General features: G+C 41.0%; 1 protein-coding gene across 2 annotated transcripts in view; it reads right to left on the bottom strand.

The window, feature by feature from the left end:
- Positions 1 to 13,248, bottom strand: part of NINL (ninein like) — a 54,814-nt gene extending 41,566 nt beyond the window's left edge. For both annotated transcript variants that reach the window (XM_044429038.1, XM_044429039.1), the window contains exon 1: positions 13,152 to 13,248. The gene's annotated coding sequence lies outside the window, so the exon portion shown is untranslated. The remainder of the gene's footprint in view (positions 1 to 13,151) is intronic.
- Between the last annotated feature and the right edge of the window lie 4,303 nt (positions 13,249 to 17,551).

Here is a 17,551-nt window from a genome sequence, read left to right as displayed (position 1 = left end):
GAATCTGCCAGCTCAAGTTTTAATATGTCAAACATCTGATCAAGTGGTGCTTGAAGTATCCACAAAAGCTCTTGCCATAATAAATGTGCCTGAGGGGCCATACAACTCTGTTGTTTCTGCTGCAACAGATTAAGATGGCTAGCCCTTTGGAAATTGTTTCATGAGGACTAGTTATTTAAAACTGGCCCTATTAGTTGACAAGGTTGTACTAGAATAAACCAATGTAAAAGAGCAATATATTTCCTAATTATCTTCCCCCATCCCTTGCCTGCATTTTAAATAAATCTTGATGGCAAAGTTGTATTGTGAGAAGTTAGGGAGAGGAAACAAAGGAAATGCTGGTAAGAAGAGTTCCTGGGTTTTCTATTAGCAGAGCTCATTATGGCACCAGGAAGGCTGGTAGAACTTAGCCACCTTTTCCAAGATTTCTTCAGTACTGGATAGTTTCCCCAATTTTCTAACACCAAGGACATTCTTACTGTATAATAAATATTTAATAAAACCAAAGGAAATACATAAAGGCTGCCACTTTAAAAAAGATGAGAGCCTACCAGCCAGCTCAGGTTCATATAAGACATTTAACTTAACAACCAACTGAAAAGACATGTTGTGACATGCAGTCCATTCTGGGTGAGAAACAACCACAGCATGTTAAGGATCATCAGTTATAGCCTGTTGATGCAATACATCAAAGTAATAGGAGTAGAGAGGAAAAACAGTAGAAGGAATTGAAATTAATGCAACAGAACAAGGACAAAATCACTAATATAAACAAACCTCAACTACCACACCTTGGCTTGTATCCAATGTTAGTCTAACTTAAGCCCCATTGATTTCAAAAGGTCTACTCTAAGTAAGCCTAACTTTGGAAAGAACCCAATAAATACTTTTATCTTCCAAAGGAACTTGCCTCTCACCCACTGCTCCAAGTTACTCCCACACTAAGTCAACATACTGATCTTTGGAATTTATGTTGTTTTAGGTGCTTGGTTCAACTGCCTTGTGAATTCCAGTGTCACAGCATAGCACAAATTATTACATAAGAATGGAATGCTGTAGATAAAGAACAATCCTTTTAAAAAAGCTGGACATGTAGACATTATTTGAAGTCAATATTGTTTTAAAACAAAAAAGCTTTCCTTTTCCCAAGAAGCCAAACATGCAGTGGAGCCATTTTATGCAGCAGCTTAACTGGGAAAATGCTAGTGAGAAAATGGAAAACTAACAATATTCATTCACAGCCACCAAACTCCCTGAAACACATCCAAGACAGATTTTCATCTGGTGGAGGCAAGAATTTCTGTCCCAAAAGTATGCCTGGCTACACAACAGCTGGCACTATGCTCTAAGAGGAATTACTTCTGCCTTTAAGCCAAGCCAAATTGTGCTGCATAAGCATTTCCAGCATAGAGATGCTTATCAGACAATCCTTGCGGTCTTTCAGGGCCAAACCCAAGAAGATCACAGATTTCTTGCATCTGGTTGAAGATGACCCCCAGTTTCCAGCTGCTGTTTTTTTCCAGCTGATGAGTTAGAAAAAGAAAAACCAATAAGATACATGAGGAAAAGTAAAACCAAGTTCTAAGTTGTGAACCAGTTTTTCCATCCATTTAATTTTAGATTGTGGCTGTATATTTCAGATGGTTTGTTTTATTATTTTAATATTCAGTGTACTAGGTTGTTTATTTGTTTATAAGTTGTTCTTTCTATAGCACCTTGAGATGTTTTATGAAGGATCTATAATCATGTTTAAACAGACACAAAAATGCTACAACCCTTTTCCTTAAATAATTTTAAACTGTTCCTTTCCCCCTCGCTACCACGAAATACATTCTAGGACAAAGTCTGCCCTGCTTTGTACAACATGATACCCCACTGTAAATAACTTTCAGCATCAAGGCATCCTAACAGCACTTTTTAAACATTTGTTGTTGTTGTCAATCCTTCATAAGCATATTCTTACAGCTGTCCAATATGTGTAGCCTTGCTGAGTTAAATTCCTTGTAGGTTTCATCTATGGAAGAGACCAAAGAAGTAGAACAGATAACATAAATGGAAACTGACGTGGTGAGACTACATATATGTGCACAGTGGCCTAACTGCTGATCTACTAATTGAAAAGCATTAAATAGGGGTCAGGGAGCAGCAAAATAAGGTTCACCAAAAGGAGGGGCAATATCTTCCCCCTGGCAGTGGGATCCTATTGCTCTGAAGTGTTGAACTGACAGTTCTCAGTGTCATTCACCTCTTCAGCACTTCCCTGACTCCAGCTTTTTCAGAAAGGAAAGATACTGGCTCCAACTGCCTTTTTGTGGCTCGTTTTCAAAGCATTTACTGCTGCAGTTACTGTAGGTTCCTAACAGTATAAAAAACAAAACCCTGAAAAGGTTGCTGAATATGGAGGAGTGAATGGGGAGTGGGGGGAGGTGTAAGTACTGCTTGGCATCAGTCCACCATTTGTTCCATCCTGGTCTGCCAGCTCCATAATTGGTTTTTAAAAAGCTTTGGAGAATATTTGCACTGGGAAACATCTTTAAATTTAATAGCTGGGAAGTAAATGGAAGAGAAATTTGCACACCTGCAGTAATGGCACAGCCCTAAATTTGTGTATATTCCAGTGTTTTTTCAACATCCATCAAGGACCTGCAGTAACCACAGGTTTATTCCATGAGTTTAACACATCATGTAAACCTTCCTACTGTGACTAAGACTGCATGATTACTACAGCCATTATTTAAGCCATGATGGGGTTGTTGCTTAACATTCAGTGCTTAACCAACCCATGTTCTGTCATAGAGTTATCTGAGAGTTGTTAAGTACTCAGAAAAGCCTTGCCACCAGGTTCAGAAGACATAACAAACCATTCTCTGCGGTGGCACCCCGCCTGTGGAATGCGCTCCCCAGAGAGGTCTGCTTGGCGCCGTCGTTATTTGTTTTTCGGCGCCAGCCTACGACCTTTTTATTTCAACAATATTTTAATAACTTTTAACATCAACTTATAGGTTTTAATCTGCAGCCAGGGTAGATCTGGATTTTATTTGTATTATGTTTTATTTTATGTAAGCCGTCCCGAGGCTATGCAATGGGACGGCATACAAATACTCTAAATAAATAAATAAATAAATCCTAGTCCCCCCCATTTCAAATCACAGTATGTACCACCTGTGAACTGGTCCTCAGTGTCATACAGCAGGGTTAGGGAGAAGGTTTACTGGGATCTACTCATTTGTCTACATGATTTGCAGAAGATCAGCAGCAACAACTATTACTTTCCCAGTTCTTCTATTGAAAATTAATTCCTGAGATAAACATGTCCTGCTTATAGTGCTTTGGTCTTAAATTGTAACTGTATGATTGAACCTTCAAGTTTTAATGAAAGAAATTCATAATTGACCCTCCACACCTGAAGTTTGCCCACCATCATATTTTAGGAAATAAAAGTCACCATCTGAAATATCACCCAGTTACGTCACCAATTAAGAGGCTTACTTTCTGGAGCTGGAGTCCTAATTAAAATGGAAGACTAACTTTCATGCAGTCTTATTGGAAAAGCTAAAAAGACCCTGCAAGTAGATCGGCATAACAGAGTAGCCCATTGTGGATAAATATAGTCGATGATTGTATCATCAAAACCCAAACCAGTTCCTGCAGAGTGGCTTATTTTGGAACAACAATCCACCCTGCCAACCTATGGCTTATTCTAGGAGTTGATCAATAGTGTGAGTTTACTCACAATGGGTGATCCTGTCATCCAAATTCAATAGACTGACCCCATTGTGGACTGTGGACTGCAGGGATCTCCCAGCAAACCAATGGTAGGAGCAACACAACCCCCTTGCTGCTCTTCATGATCGGTCCTATGCCACTAACAGGGACAGCTCTCCACCAATGCCCAAGAAGCACTTTGGAGTGACCATCAATGGCCTGACCTGGTTTTCCTGGGCCCAGAAATGTGCACAAATGACTTCATAATTTGGGTTTTTTTTTTCTGTTTTCTGGTGTACAAGCATGCACATGGCTGTTTTGCCTGGCTGATGTCCCTGAAAGTGTGCAAATTAGCCCATATGAAATTTTACACTGACAATTTCCATTGATGTCACCAACTGTACTTCTCTCCCTTTGCCAGCTGAAACTTGCAAGGATGTAGACCAAGCAGGACTACATATATCTGAGAGCCATGCATGGATGCTGGCACACCTCCAAAAGGCTGGCAAAAATTAAAGAAAAATATTCAAACATTACTGCATGATTTGCTGGGGTCCAAAAAAATAAAAGTAAAAAATACAACCCCAAATGAGCATTTTTGAGGCTCTGAAAAAAGCAAAACTGTTGTGAACAAAAAGGAGGAGCAATCAAAGCAGGGAGAAAAAACAGGTTCTGCTGGGAAGGGATATTGACTGCAGAACCAAGGAGTGGGGGGGTACAACCAACAATGAGCTTGAACATCTGTCAGGTGTACAGCAGGTTGTTCCACGAACAACCCACTTATTTGCTGGGTGGGTTCACATGTTATGCAAACCTGCCCTGTAAGGAACATGCCCCCATTTAAGCATTCTAGTTGATAAGGCAAGTCGGACAGTCTACCTATAAGTAAAATTATTTGGGTCTGGATGTGCCAGCTGGTACATCCATTCAAAATCAAGCTCTTTTGATTTGTCTCTCATTCTCACCCTATTTCTCTGCTGCTCTTTCCATATCACACACTGGTCATGAACCACAGAGGATGAAATTAATGTTAACAGTGGACCAAAATAAAATGAAATAAAACCACCTAGAGATCAGGGAAAGCATTGCTTTGTAAAGGCAGAGGAACATGGACAGAAGAGAATGATACATTCTGGACATGCACATGGTAGGTATGTCATGAGTGGAGCCTGCTGGAGCCAGGGGTCAGACTAGATAGCCTGGGAGAGCCTTTCTGACTTGCTCTGTTTCTAATATCTCTTCTGCTAAAAAAACAAAAACAAAACAAAAACCAAGGTTGCAATTCTATAGACACATGCCTAGGAGTAAACCTCACTGAACTACATGGGACATGTATCTGAACACCAATGTTTGCTCTAGGCAATACTAGGCTGGATGGGCCATTGATCTAACCAACTAGAGACACCTCTTACAGCACTAAGCTCAAAGTAATGCTACACCTCTGGAATCAACTTAATTTGGGTTCTTCATTCCACTTCTTTACAAATGTTTAGGAAAACTCAGATTGAACTGACTTCTTCTCACTGGCCTTCCCTTAAGTTGGACCCATTGGGTTTATTGCTAAGTTTAGTTTTTAATTATTTTAATTGGCAATTTCTACTTCATGTTTTTATGGTACCCATTTTGTGAGTTCCATGCTTAAAGATAACCTAGACATAATTTTAGACTGATTTTATTTAGAAACTCCAATGTCTCTGATGTTTGCTTGCTGTATTAGTGCCCGAGACAAATGTCTTGGGAATGTCACATGCAAGTTATGGAAGAGTTTTCATGAAGGGCCCAGCCCTGCATTTAGCATATCAGGACTATTTATAATATGCAGCAGCAACTGCTCCAGTGCCCTACACCAGTCAAGCATGCAACCACCTGCTTTTGGGAGGCTCCTCTGTTGCTGGAAGTTAATTGGGCAGGAGACAAAAAGGGAATAAAGGAGGATTAAAAACAACTAGCAGATAAAATATGAAACATTAACCAGGAAAACAACAGCAACCTATTGATTTTTATCTTAACATCCCTAATATGCAGAAAACCACTAAGGAAGCACAATACCAAGTGATTGCACAACAAATCTTAATCTAGTAGCCATATCTTTGCAAAAGCAACTCTAAGCTGGTATACACAAGTTAAATGGGGTTGCAGGAAGGCAGACAGAACGAAAAGCTGTTTTAATAGATACTAAGGTGATCTTCTCTTCTTAGGCTCTATCCCCAGCTGCCTGGATCAGTGTTTCCTGTTGTCTGCCACCAGCAGTATTTCTGGTCTAATATAAATCCCTCAGTTCTTCTACAATCCCTTAGACTTCCCCAAATCTCATCCTACCTATCCTCTTAAGATATAGCTTCCACTCTCATGTGCGTTGTGCTTTTCCAAGTTGACTGCAACGTATGTTGCCTCAGCCTTTTTTTAAAATGTGTATACTTTGCCTATTCACCCTACAGTCTTCAAATAAGCATTTAAACATATTGATTTTAAAAGCATATCAAGAATACCACTTCAGATGCGCTGGACTGGAGCTACATCATCCCAGCAAGCTGACTGGGTTGAATGACGTTCTAGTCTAACACATCTGTAAGGCATCCAGTTGAGGAAAGCTGGCTTAGGCCTCTGAAGGTCTGCTTGAATTACTGTTTTGCTTGACTTCTTTTTTATTTTCTTCTAATTGATGTGTTTCTGAATTTTTATATAAGCCAACCTGATGAAAAGTGGTGTATAAATTCCCTTAATAAATGAAACAGCCCATACATGGAACACAGAATGTTGCAGTGATGGAAATTACACCCAGGGTTTCCTAGAATTCCACAGCTGCATTTTGTTTTGGGGCTTCTACATTTAACTGAATTGACAATAAATTTGACATGGCTGATGGGATGAAGGAAGGGGAGAGAGAGAGCTTGGTTACTAATTCTACTACTCTTTAATATCTGTCCTTTACCTGAGGAGGTAAGCTAATGTATTATTAATTCTTCTGTAAAACATTGACTATGAGTTGAGCAAGGCAAATCTTGCTGCCTTAAGTTATCATGAATCAGTTCTGTCTAGTTTTAGTGACATAACAATAGCACTGCAAAATTAGACTTCTAAATACTGTCGCCAAGGCTTGATTTGGATTCTTAGAAACACACCCACACTATAATGGGAAGAATACGATCAAATGCAAAAGCCTATTCAGAAGATTATTTTCTTTATCTGAAAAATTATTTTAGTAAGCATTAGGCTGAATGTAAAACCGCTTCTCCAGTAGAGAAAGAATACTTCTTGGACAGCATGAAGTTAAACAAAAATTGATATCAAGCTTTCTAATAAACAAACCATGCAACATAGAACACAGAAATACTGATTTTTCATGTAATTTTCATAACAGAAGTATTTCCATTTATTAACTCCAGAACACTCTGATGCATTGTTTTTATGAGCATTGTCCCTGAACAATTTATTGATGAGCCCTTCATGAGCAAAACCGGACATGTGACAAAAACAATTTCAAGGAAGCACTGTATTCTCTGGGCAGACATTTATATAGTTTTAATTAGTGTTCCAATCATATATTCCAACTTCTAAACCTATTATTTCCTCTTACCCCATATAAACTCAGAGTTTAGAAACTTTACTTTGCTTCATTTGAACAAAACTGAGCATTTTGTTATCCAATTGCCACAGTGAAGCAACAGTGCAGAAGAAAGGTCTAAGACAGCTCTTCCTATGATAGCTGGGGATAGTGGGACTTGTAATCAGTACATTTACTAGGCAAAGTGGTCATGAAGAAGCCAGTGATGTAAGGCAGAAAATTTTCCACTGCCCTCTTTTCATTAGCAAAAAGTATTGGATGCCAAAGCAAATAGGAAAGCTTGGCAGTTTCAAAGTTGCCATTTTCCCAAACGATTATTCTTAGTAAGGATATGAAAATATCTACATATACAGCACTGAAATATGTATATGTCTCGGAGTGCAATGGAACATTTCAGCAAAACTAAAGGTTCTCCAATAACCTTAGTAGAAGAGAGTTGAGTTTTGCTGAAATACATGGATGTTGTCTACATATTATGCACATTTCTTTGAACTGAGAAAACTAACTAGTTCCTCAAAAGTTTTCACTACCTTTGTTTTTTCAGTAAATCTAAACAAGTAAATGCTGTTGTCTTTACAGTTTATAAGTATTCTCATAAACATTTCTATATAAAATCATATGAAATGTGCTTTTTTTCCTCAAGTATTTCAGGTCAAATATTTGTAGTGCATTGGGAGAAAATAAGATGGGATCCTTTTTTGGCTTTGTTTACTAAATACAAGTAAAATAAACTTGCTGTATTACCTCAGACCTGAAAATCCAAATTGTTCTATCCTTCCTTACCCTATCAACAAGGAAAACTCTCCTCATCACTTAAATATAAAATTTTCTTCATTCTCACTAGATACTAAGGCAAATTCTTATTCCTCCAATATGCTTAGCTTTTTCTCCTTAGGCAGGAGCAAAATAATGACTGATATCTGTTCATTTGTTCAGATATACAAAAATTTGACACTAGAGTCTAGGAATGTTGGGGTATTTAAAAACTTCCTCTGAGGTTGTTGATGTACATTCTCTCAGGCATATATTCACACTGGAATTTTCATACAAGTATGTCAAGTTAAGCATTTCCAATGCACACTTGCATTTGAAGTAGAGCATTTAATTTCTAAATTGAAGTGTATATATAAGGTAACCACAAGAAATGTACTTTTTTACAATGTAATTTTGAATATACTTAAGACCAGGCAACTAATGCATGTTTTGCACCTTCCTATCCAGAATCTAGAAACAGAGTTCTGACCTCAGAGCTGGGGAGCTGCGTACTGAGTGCTCCCCCCACCCCAACACAGCCTTCCTAGAAAGAACCACACTGGCAGCTTCTTCAAAATAGGAAAACTGGCCATCTAGCTGAATTGCAGGGTAGGAAGAATGAGAAGTGGAAACCAGCTCCACCACTCCCTTACTCTCCACTGCATGCTCACAAGCTTCCAGGTTTGGAGACTTGCAAGCATCGAAGGAGCAATTTGACTGAATTGTACTTAGTTAAGCTTGAAGCAAACATACTGAAATCAACAAAACTTAAGTTATTCATGAATCTCATTGATTTCAATTACTTTTAGCATGATTAAGTCCAGAATCAACCCATGAGTTATTATTAAATAATAATACATGTATAAATATTTACATAGTTGCCCTCCCACCCTCTAAGATCGGCGGCAGAGGCCCTTCTCCGGGAACCCTCCGTGAAGGATATTAGGTGGGTGAGTACCTGGAGGAGGGTCTTTTCTGCGGTGGCGCCCCACCTATGGAATGTGCTCCCCAGAGAGGTCTGCCTGGCGCCGTCGTTATTCGCTTTTCGGTGCCAGGCCAAGACCTTTTATTTAAATGTTATTTTAATTAACTGTTAAATTATTTATTGCTTTATTTATTGCTCGGATGAATCCAATTTTTATATTTTTGTATATTGTTATTTATTTGTTGGAAGCCGCCCCGAGGCTTATGCGAATGGGGCGGTATACAAGCATTTCAAATAAATAAATAAATAAATATTTATATATGTTGTACCAGACCATCTTATTTGTCTCTTGAGAAACCTATATGTGGGTCAAGAAGCAACAGTGAGAACTGGGCACGGAACCACTGATTGGTTCAAAATTGAGAACGGAGTTTGGCAAGGCTGTATACTGTCCCCCTGCCTATTTAACTTATATGTAGAGCACATCATCAGAAAGCCGGGGCTAGATGAATCACCAGTTGGAATTAAGATTGCTGGGAGAAATATCAACAACCTCAGATATGCAGATGATACCACTCTAATGGCAGAAAGTGAACAGAAACTAAAGAGCCTCTTGAAGCAGGTGAAGGAGGAGAGTGCAAAAATTGGCTTGAAACTCAACATTAAGAAAACTAAGATCATGGCATCCGGTCCTCTCACTTCCTGGCAAATAGATGGGGAAGAAATGGAGGTAGTGACAGATTTCATTTTCCTGGGCTCCAAGATCATCGCAGACAGGGACTGCAGCCAAGACGCTTGCTCCTGGGGAGGAAAGCTATAGCAAATCTAGATAGCATACTAAAAAGCAAAGACATCACACTGCCAACAAAAGTGCATATAGTCAAGGCTATGCTTTTCCCAGTTGCAATGTATGGCTGTGAAAGCTGGACCATAAGGAAGGCTGAGTGCCAAAGCATTGAGGCTTTTGAATTGTGGTGCTGGAGGAGACTCCTGCAAGTCCCTTGGACCACAAGGCAATCAAACCGGTCAGTCCTACAGGAGATCAACCCTGACTGCTCTTTAGAAGGCCAGATACTGAAGATGAAACTCAAATACTTTGGTCACCTAATGAGAAGGAAGGACTCCCTGGAGAAGAGCCTAATGCTGGGAACAATAGATGGCAAAAGAAGAAGGGGCCGGCAGAGGATGATGTGGCTAGATGGAGTCACTGAAGCAGTTGGAGTGAGCTTAAGTGGACTCCGGGGGATGGTGGAGGACAGGAAGGCCTGGAGGAATGTGGTCCATGGGGTCGTAATGGGCCGGACACGACTTTGCGACTAACAACAACAAAATGTTGTATTTGTATGCAATGTTTGTATATTAATGAGAAGAGAAATCGTGCAGGTTTTATTTAAATGTATTTAAAACCTAGCATGTGTCCAGTTTTGAATGCTCTCTTTTGAAACTTATCAGCTTTTAATTTTTAGCCTTCTATTCACCTTCTGAAGTGATAGAGGGCTGGGTGGGGGGAATATTGGCCATGTAGCTTACATTAATGACCGATTTCTAATGTCTGGATTCTGCAGATTTTTCTAAAAAGAAAATTTGTTCTGGAGCAGCAAGTCTCAAGAAAGCACATTCAAAACTGCAGCACTGCAGATTGTCCAAAATACATGCTTCATTGTCCTTCAAGACCATGGATTTTGCTTCTGCTACTGGTGTTAAATTAGCATGCAATGCCACAAAGATTGTTTTAGCACCAATTATCACTTCTGGGAATGGCCTCTGTCAGAAAATCTCAGATTGTACCTCTTCCATCTCACTGTTTACCATTTATTCTCACAATACTAGTGATGAAGAAACCGTGACACACCGAACCTGCATAAACCTTACTTCTAGTCAGCCAGTGCTCAAGGGTACTGGGAACTGTAGTTCAATCATATCTGGAATGCCACAAAATCCCCACAATACTCCACAGTCTAGGCACTGCCACAAATAATTCCCTGTCCCCTGTTCCTCCTAGCCATGCCTCAGTTGATAGCAAGATATATAATAGGCCTTCTCAAGTTGAACTCAGAAGGCAGGTAGTTCACATAAATCTGCGAAATGAGGATTAACACTTCAGGCTTCTGATGACATGGACTCTAATCTACAAAAATCCATACCAAAACAAATTTGCTAGCCTTTAATTTGCTACAAGACTTTCTTGCTTTCATCATATTTTAAAAATGCCCATAAAACACAGAGCATGAATTTAGCCAGCATATATTTTTCTAGTCAAGCTGTGGCCTTCTTTGAGAACCCTAAATTCCACTATCATAACATTTGTTATTGCAGAAAAATAGTAATGGTCTTGGCATCATTTCTGGAACAAGAGTTAGCTCTGTGGATCTTTTTACACTTAGTTACAAAAATCATTTGCATTTCTTGACCACTGGAATTAATTTTGAAATGTCCTTGATACCATTTTTATTCTTATTTTAAGTTGAGGGCTCATTTTACTCTTTTACCATTCCCAAGGGTAGTTTAATTTAAGTCCCACTATTTTCAATGGTTCTACTCTCACTAAGTCTAACACTGGGTACAACCTATAGTAAGAAATATGTGCTTGTGACTTGCCCTGCCACAGGAAAGTAGATACACCCTTCTTTCATAGTACTACTACTGAACACCACTTACACTACATAACATAACACTACATAGTACAGACTAGCTCAAAAACTGATTGCATAGTGCTTTAGAGAATTTTAAACTTGTACACCACCCTGAGAGGGTTTAAAACCAGCCTAAAATAATTATGAATAAATACAATCCAATCTCAAGGCTGGACTACTACAATATGGGATACTGTGGGTTTGCCTTTGAAAATGGTACAGTGGGTGCAGAATGAGGCCATCTGAATGTTAATGAGGTTGAAGTCATTCTGTCCCCTGTACTGCGCCAGTTGCACTGGCTCCAGGTGTGTTTCCAAGTTTAATCTGAAGTGCTGATTTTGACCTTTAAAGTCTTTAAAGGCTTTAGAACCAAATTATTTGAAAGACCACCTTCACCCATGTCACACCGCCTGCACCCTCGATCCGCAAGAGAGGCTCTTCTCATCTCCCCACCTGTAAAAGCACTTAGGTGGAAGGCCACTTGAGCCAGTCTTTTCCACAGTGTCCCCATACCTCTGCAATAAGCTGCCATCAGGCATCCGCATACTTGGAGACTTCTAAGAAGGCCTTGAAAATGTATTATTTTATTTTGGCCTTTTCCTGATAGGCGCACTGTTACTGCTTCTTATGACCACACTGATTTTCTTATATGCATTATGATGTTACACTGCCCTGAGAGACAGCCAAGACATATTTTAAAATAAATTAGTAAATGAATACGGATTATGCAACCCCTTGAGTCATTCCAAGAATAATCTTTATGGTAAGTGCAGAACTGGGGGAGGGGGATGCTCCCACAATTAACGTTAATTCATATTTGCTTAAACCCAGTTTAAACTTCAAGTACTCCAGTAAAAAATTATGGGCTGCAACTGATCAGAGGTTTATCTCTTTTGCTTGTTACTGGGGAGGAGGGTTAAGAAGCTTTACACAGGATATGCGAGATAGGTGGCAGTTTCCTTCCCCTGCCCCAAGACAAAACCAGGATTTCATACTGCCCTGCATTCTCTGCACTACACACACAGAGCTCCGAGTAAGAACAGCAAGCGTGACCGCGGGATTTCCAAGTTCCATTGCATAAATGCCTTCGTCTGGTTGCTCTTATACTAAACTTTATTTAGTGTAAGCTTCAAAAGGTTAAATGGCTGGAGGAAAATAAAGGGAGACAAGTTCAAATTAGGGCACCGTCAGTTTGGGGAGTTAGAAAAAAAAATGTGAGGATGCCACGATTGTAGCAGCCCAAAGAAAAGAAAACGCAGGAGTACAACCATCTCCTCGGCAGCCTGTCGATGGAGGAACTGGTGATAAGGGAGCGCGGTTGTTTTAAGAAAGATTGGGAAGCGGATTGGAAGTGGAAATAAAGCTAAAAAAGAGGGAAGTTTCTTCTTGCACTAACAGTAAACACGACCTTCCAAGTAATTATTTGCACCCAGTGATAGAAAGCCTGGGACCTTAGCTCTCCCCAAACATTAAAGCTTAATATCCCGGAGCTAATAGCACAACGAGGACTATCCTAATGGTGGCCTTGGGGCGCCCGGAGACCGCTAAGGGAAGCCTCAACAGCACCTACCGCCGCTCCTGCTGCTCGTGCTGGTTCTCCTCTCTATCAGCAGAGCAGCGACGCCGGCATCTCCCCTGGGCAGGCACCGCCGAAGAGAAGCTCTCCCTTTGTGTCCCTCCTTCGCCCAGCACCAGCGCGCTGGGCTCCGGCGGCCGCTTCTCTCCAGAGGTTGGCGATGCCCCTCCCTCGATGAGGTCCACGCTAAGCCCGCAGCCGCAGCTTCGCAGACATTGCTGCTGCCCGTCTCCGCTCAGGCTGCTTCCCAGCGTGTCTTTTCATCTTCAGCCGCTGCCGCCGCTGCCGCTGGCATCCTCTGCTGGTTTGGAGGAGTCAGCCTCCGGGAGGCGCCATCAGGTATCTGCGACTGCTGCAGGGCTGGGAAAGCCGGAGACGAGACAACCCAAAAAAGGCTGCGCGCTGCTCTGCAGGAGAGCTCAATTTGTTTCTCGACAGCCGGCCAGGTTTTTGCAATTAACTTCTGGTACCGCTGCAGCAGCAAGTACAGCCTCAAGGCATGTTTACTCTGCCGTTGCCAAGCTAGTGTCCTCCAGATGTGTGGAACTGCATCTCCGGGTCTTCTGAGCTCCATGGGATTTACTCCTCCTGGGTATGTGTGATTGTGGTAGCACAGCTACTATGGTTCCTCCTCCTCCCTGCAATCTGGGTGCCTCCAGATGTTGCAGACTGCAACTCTGGTCAATCCTAGAAGGCATGCCCAAAGACAATGAGCATTTTGCTCCAAAAATTTACCGAGAGGATAAAATAGTTTTGGGAAAGCCACTGTAGAGGGCTTCTTTTCACATTCTAGAAGGTAGAGGGAACCTCTTTCTAATGTAGTTTTTCCTTCTGAGAGGCTTTTAAATATGGTGGTCATGTGTGCTCAGTACAGTTGGCAGAAGTTGAACCCAAACAGACCCACATATGTTCCTTTACAAGTATAAGTTGATTGACCCTATTTTATATTTATACATTATGTCTGCCTCACTCCTCCATAACAGGCTCCTCTAGTTTCTTACTTACCTAGCTTCATTATTTCCCTCCATCCTTCAGTTACTGTTTACACATATTAGTTCAGCTATTTCTTTTCGTGGCTGCTTCTGCTGTCCTTGCCAGCATTAATAGCTAGACCTTTTGTAGTGAGGCACTGACAACAGCACTAAGTTCAATAGATCCCAGTAATATCATGTTGGGAAAATTCAGATAAATCCATGTAGAAAATTATGTGTGCCTTTCTGTTATAAAATCAAAGCTGCAATGTCCTTGCCTCTCTCTCTCTCTCAAAAAGAACCAGAATTCCAAGAAAGGCTTCTGTGAGTTGTTTCTTTAAGAGACAGAAGCTACATTTGTGGTAGAAGGACCTCCCAAGGAAAGTTAACCCCTGTCTATTCTTATGCTAACAGCAACAAAACTGATAAGGTGGCCAGTCCAGTTTTCCTAGCAGTATTGCAATCACCCTAATTTACATGATCAAACCTACAGCTAAGACCGACAATAATCCCTCCCTTCCTGATTGACATAACAATCTCCTGTAATCAACACTATTGCACTGAGTCCTCTCTGCAGAAGTCCCACATTCTTTTGACTGTGTTTCTGTTATTTCATCATCATCTGCCCTGCAGCTGTGTATGTGACACAGAACCTATAAAACACTCTGTATATGTTCTGAAAGCTTGTAGGTGGCTGTGAGGACCACTACCTGGGAGCACACTGTCATTAGTTATTGTAGGGGACTGGGTCATCTCACCAATAAAACCGCTGAAGTTCAAGACAGTTAGGTCTTCCTGGCGGATCCAAGTGTTCATTCCTCATGACCGGAATTCCAGGACTCTGATAATCACCATGAGCCACATTTTGACCTTTAACTATTTAATACATTCAAGCTCTTCCCAAAGAACCTATCCTAATAAATCACTGTACCTATTTCTTTTCCTTTTAGATGCCTCAGAAGTACAATTAAAGGTAAAGGTTTCCCCTTGACATTAAGTCCAGTCATGCCTGACTCTAGGGGGCGGTGCTCATCTCCGTTTCCTAGCCGAGGGAGCCAGCGTTTGTCCGCAGACAGTCTCCGTGGTCATGCGGCTGGCATGACTAGACACCAAAGTGCACGGAACGCTGTTACCTGCCCACCGAAGTGGTACCTTTTCATCTACTTGCATTTGCATGCTTTCGAACTGCAAGGTTGGCAGGAGCTGGGATGGAGCAACGGGAACTCACCCCATTGTGCACATTCGAACCGGCAACCTTTCGATCTACCAGCCGAACAGCACAGTGGTTTAAACCACTGTGCCACCTGCAGTCCCGAAGTACAATTAGTCTGTGTTTTAAGCAAGACTTACTTTCATTTGTATTTTACTATTGTTAGGCACCTTTACTGTGGAAAGGTGGGATATAAATTTAATAAACACAAGCGCGCACGCACGCACACACACACTCTGTAGGAACCAACTCTCCAGCCTCTATGCATATCAGTGAGGAGCCCAAGCTCCTCAGCAACCAGTGTATGCAGGCATCCCACCTCTGGCAAAGGGGGTAGCACAATGCCAGCTAGGCCAGTAGTCTCTCTCATGAATCGGTCCAATACATTTTTAAAGCCACCCGGACGAGTGGCTTTCAGCACTTCCCATGGCAGCAAATTTCATAGTTTCATAGCCTGAAGTACTTCCTTTAATCTGTCTTAAACCTCCCACCAATCAGCTTCAAGGGATGACTTCGGATTTGAGTGTTACTGGAGAGGGAGACCAATGTCTCCAAATTGTTTGAAGCCTGTCAGTTGTCTTTGCCAATGCATAATAGCTTACTGGAAGAGGGAAGTGTGATCCTTATAATATGGAGTGTAAGAGTATGTCTCCTTCCCTCTGATTTAAATGTAGGTGTTTATATTGTTTATGCTTATTACAAATATGCTTGCAGTGCCTGGTATGACAGGAGTATGAGAGATGTAGCAGTAGAAATTCCTTTCAGCCATCATGCTTAACTATGGGTGATAGACCCACTCAATCTTTCATTAATGTCTCTAAACTGGTACCCATCTATCACATTTTGTGGTAGCATATTTTATAACTACATAGTTTACAAGAAACACTTTGGTCTGTCATTGTAGGAGTGAGTAACTTATGGCCCTAACAACTCATCATCCCTCATCTTTAGTTATGTTGGCAAGGGCTGATGAGGCTGTAGGCCATAACATCAAGTTGCCCATGCTGACCTGTCTTTTAGGGGCCACCCACTTACAATGCAATCCTCTTGTACTTGCCTCAGAGTAAGTCCCACTGAATTTCTGAGAAGACATGTATACAGTTGCACCATTAGCATCTTTCCTTGTGTGGTTCTGCAATTAGAACTAAAACCTTCTTATTCCAAGTGCTTTCTGTTGTTCTGCTGTTTTGCTTTTGATTAATTTTGTTGTTGGGAATGGTTGTTTTCTTTAGATTATTTTAAATCTTTATTGCCATTTTTGATGTTACAGATCTGTCTGAAGTTCATGGAGGACATACTATATAGATCTTCCTGTAAATAAATAAGAATAAATCTGCAGACATGAAGTCAAATCCTGCTCTGGAGCAAGCCAGGTTCTGTGGACTTACTCCCATTTAGAAATGTTTTAACCACTGTCCCAGCTCCTGTCAACCTTGCAGTTCGAAAGCATGCAAATGCAAGTAGATAAAAAGGTACCACTTCGGTGGGCAGGTAACAGTGTTGTCATGCCGGCCACATGACCACGGAGACTGTCTGGGGACAAACGCTGGCTCCCTCAGCTAGGAAACGGAGATGAGCACCGCCCCCGAGAGTCAGGCATGACTGGACTTCACGTCAAGGGGAAACCTTTACCTTTAACTCACTTTTCTTTTTAAAATGGTTGTTTTTACTGCATCAAATATTGAAGGGCAGCAGATACTGGTTTAAAAAACACCATCAGGTTGCAAAAATAGCACAGAAGGGATAAAATGTAGGTTGTCCTGGGTTCCTTGGAGAAAAGGCAGAATATGAATGTAGTAATAAAAATATGTAAATTGAAAATGTTCCCTCAGGTGGATCCTTCACAGAAGTTTCCATTTAATTTTAAACTCAAGGCAAACGTTTCATTTAAATATATCATATGCAAGAAAATGTTTTTCGATCAGATAGATGAAGGAGTTATGAAAGATGTAGTTTGGTATCTTTATAAAACACTTTCGTCGGCCCTATTAGCGTATTTAAAACCACGCTCGTAAGCTGCCCTGAGTGCACTCAGAGCGACCCTTGACTTCACGGCGGTTTATCGGCAATAAAGAAGCGCGAAAGAAGGGCGCGCGCGTGTTTGCGTCACCACGCATCGATTGCGTCATAGACAGAATTCAGACTTTCTACAGACGCGGACTATTAGAGAGTGCATCTTGCGGATTTTTGAGCCCTTCCTTCCTTTTTTAATG

This window comes from Varanus komodoensis, unplaced genomic scaffold (assembly GCF_004798865.1).
Source record: "Varanus komodoensis strain SLA01 unplaced genomic scaffold, ASM479886v1 scaffold2, whole genome shotgun sequence".
NCBI classification, from domain to species: Eukaryota; Metazoa; Chordata; class Lepidosauria; order Squamata; family Varanidae; genus Varanus; species Varanus komodoensis.
The sequence above is the reverse complement of the archived record's forward strand: the minus strand, read 5'-3'. Positions and strand labels throughout refer to the sequence as shown.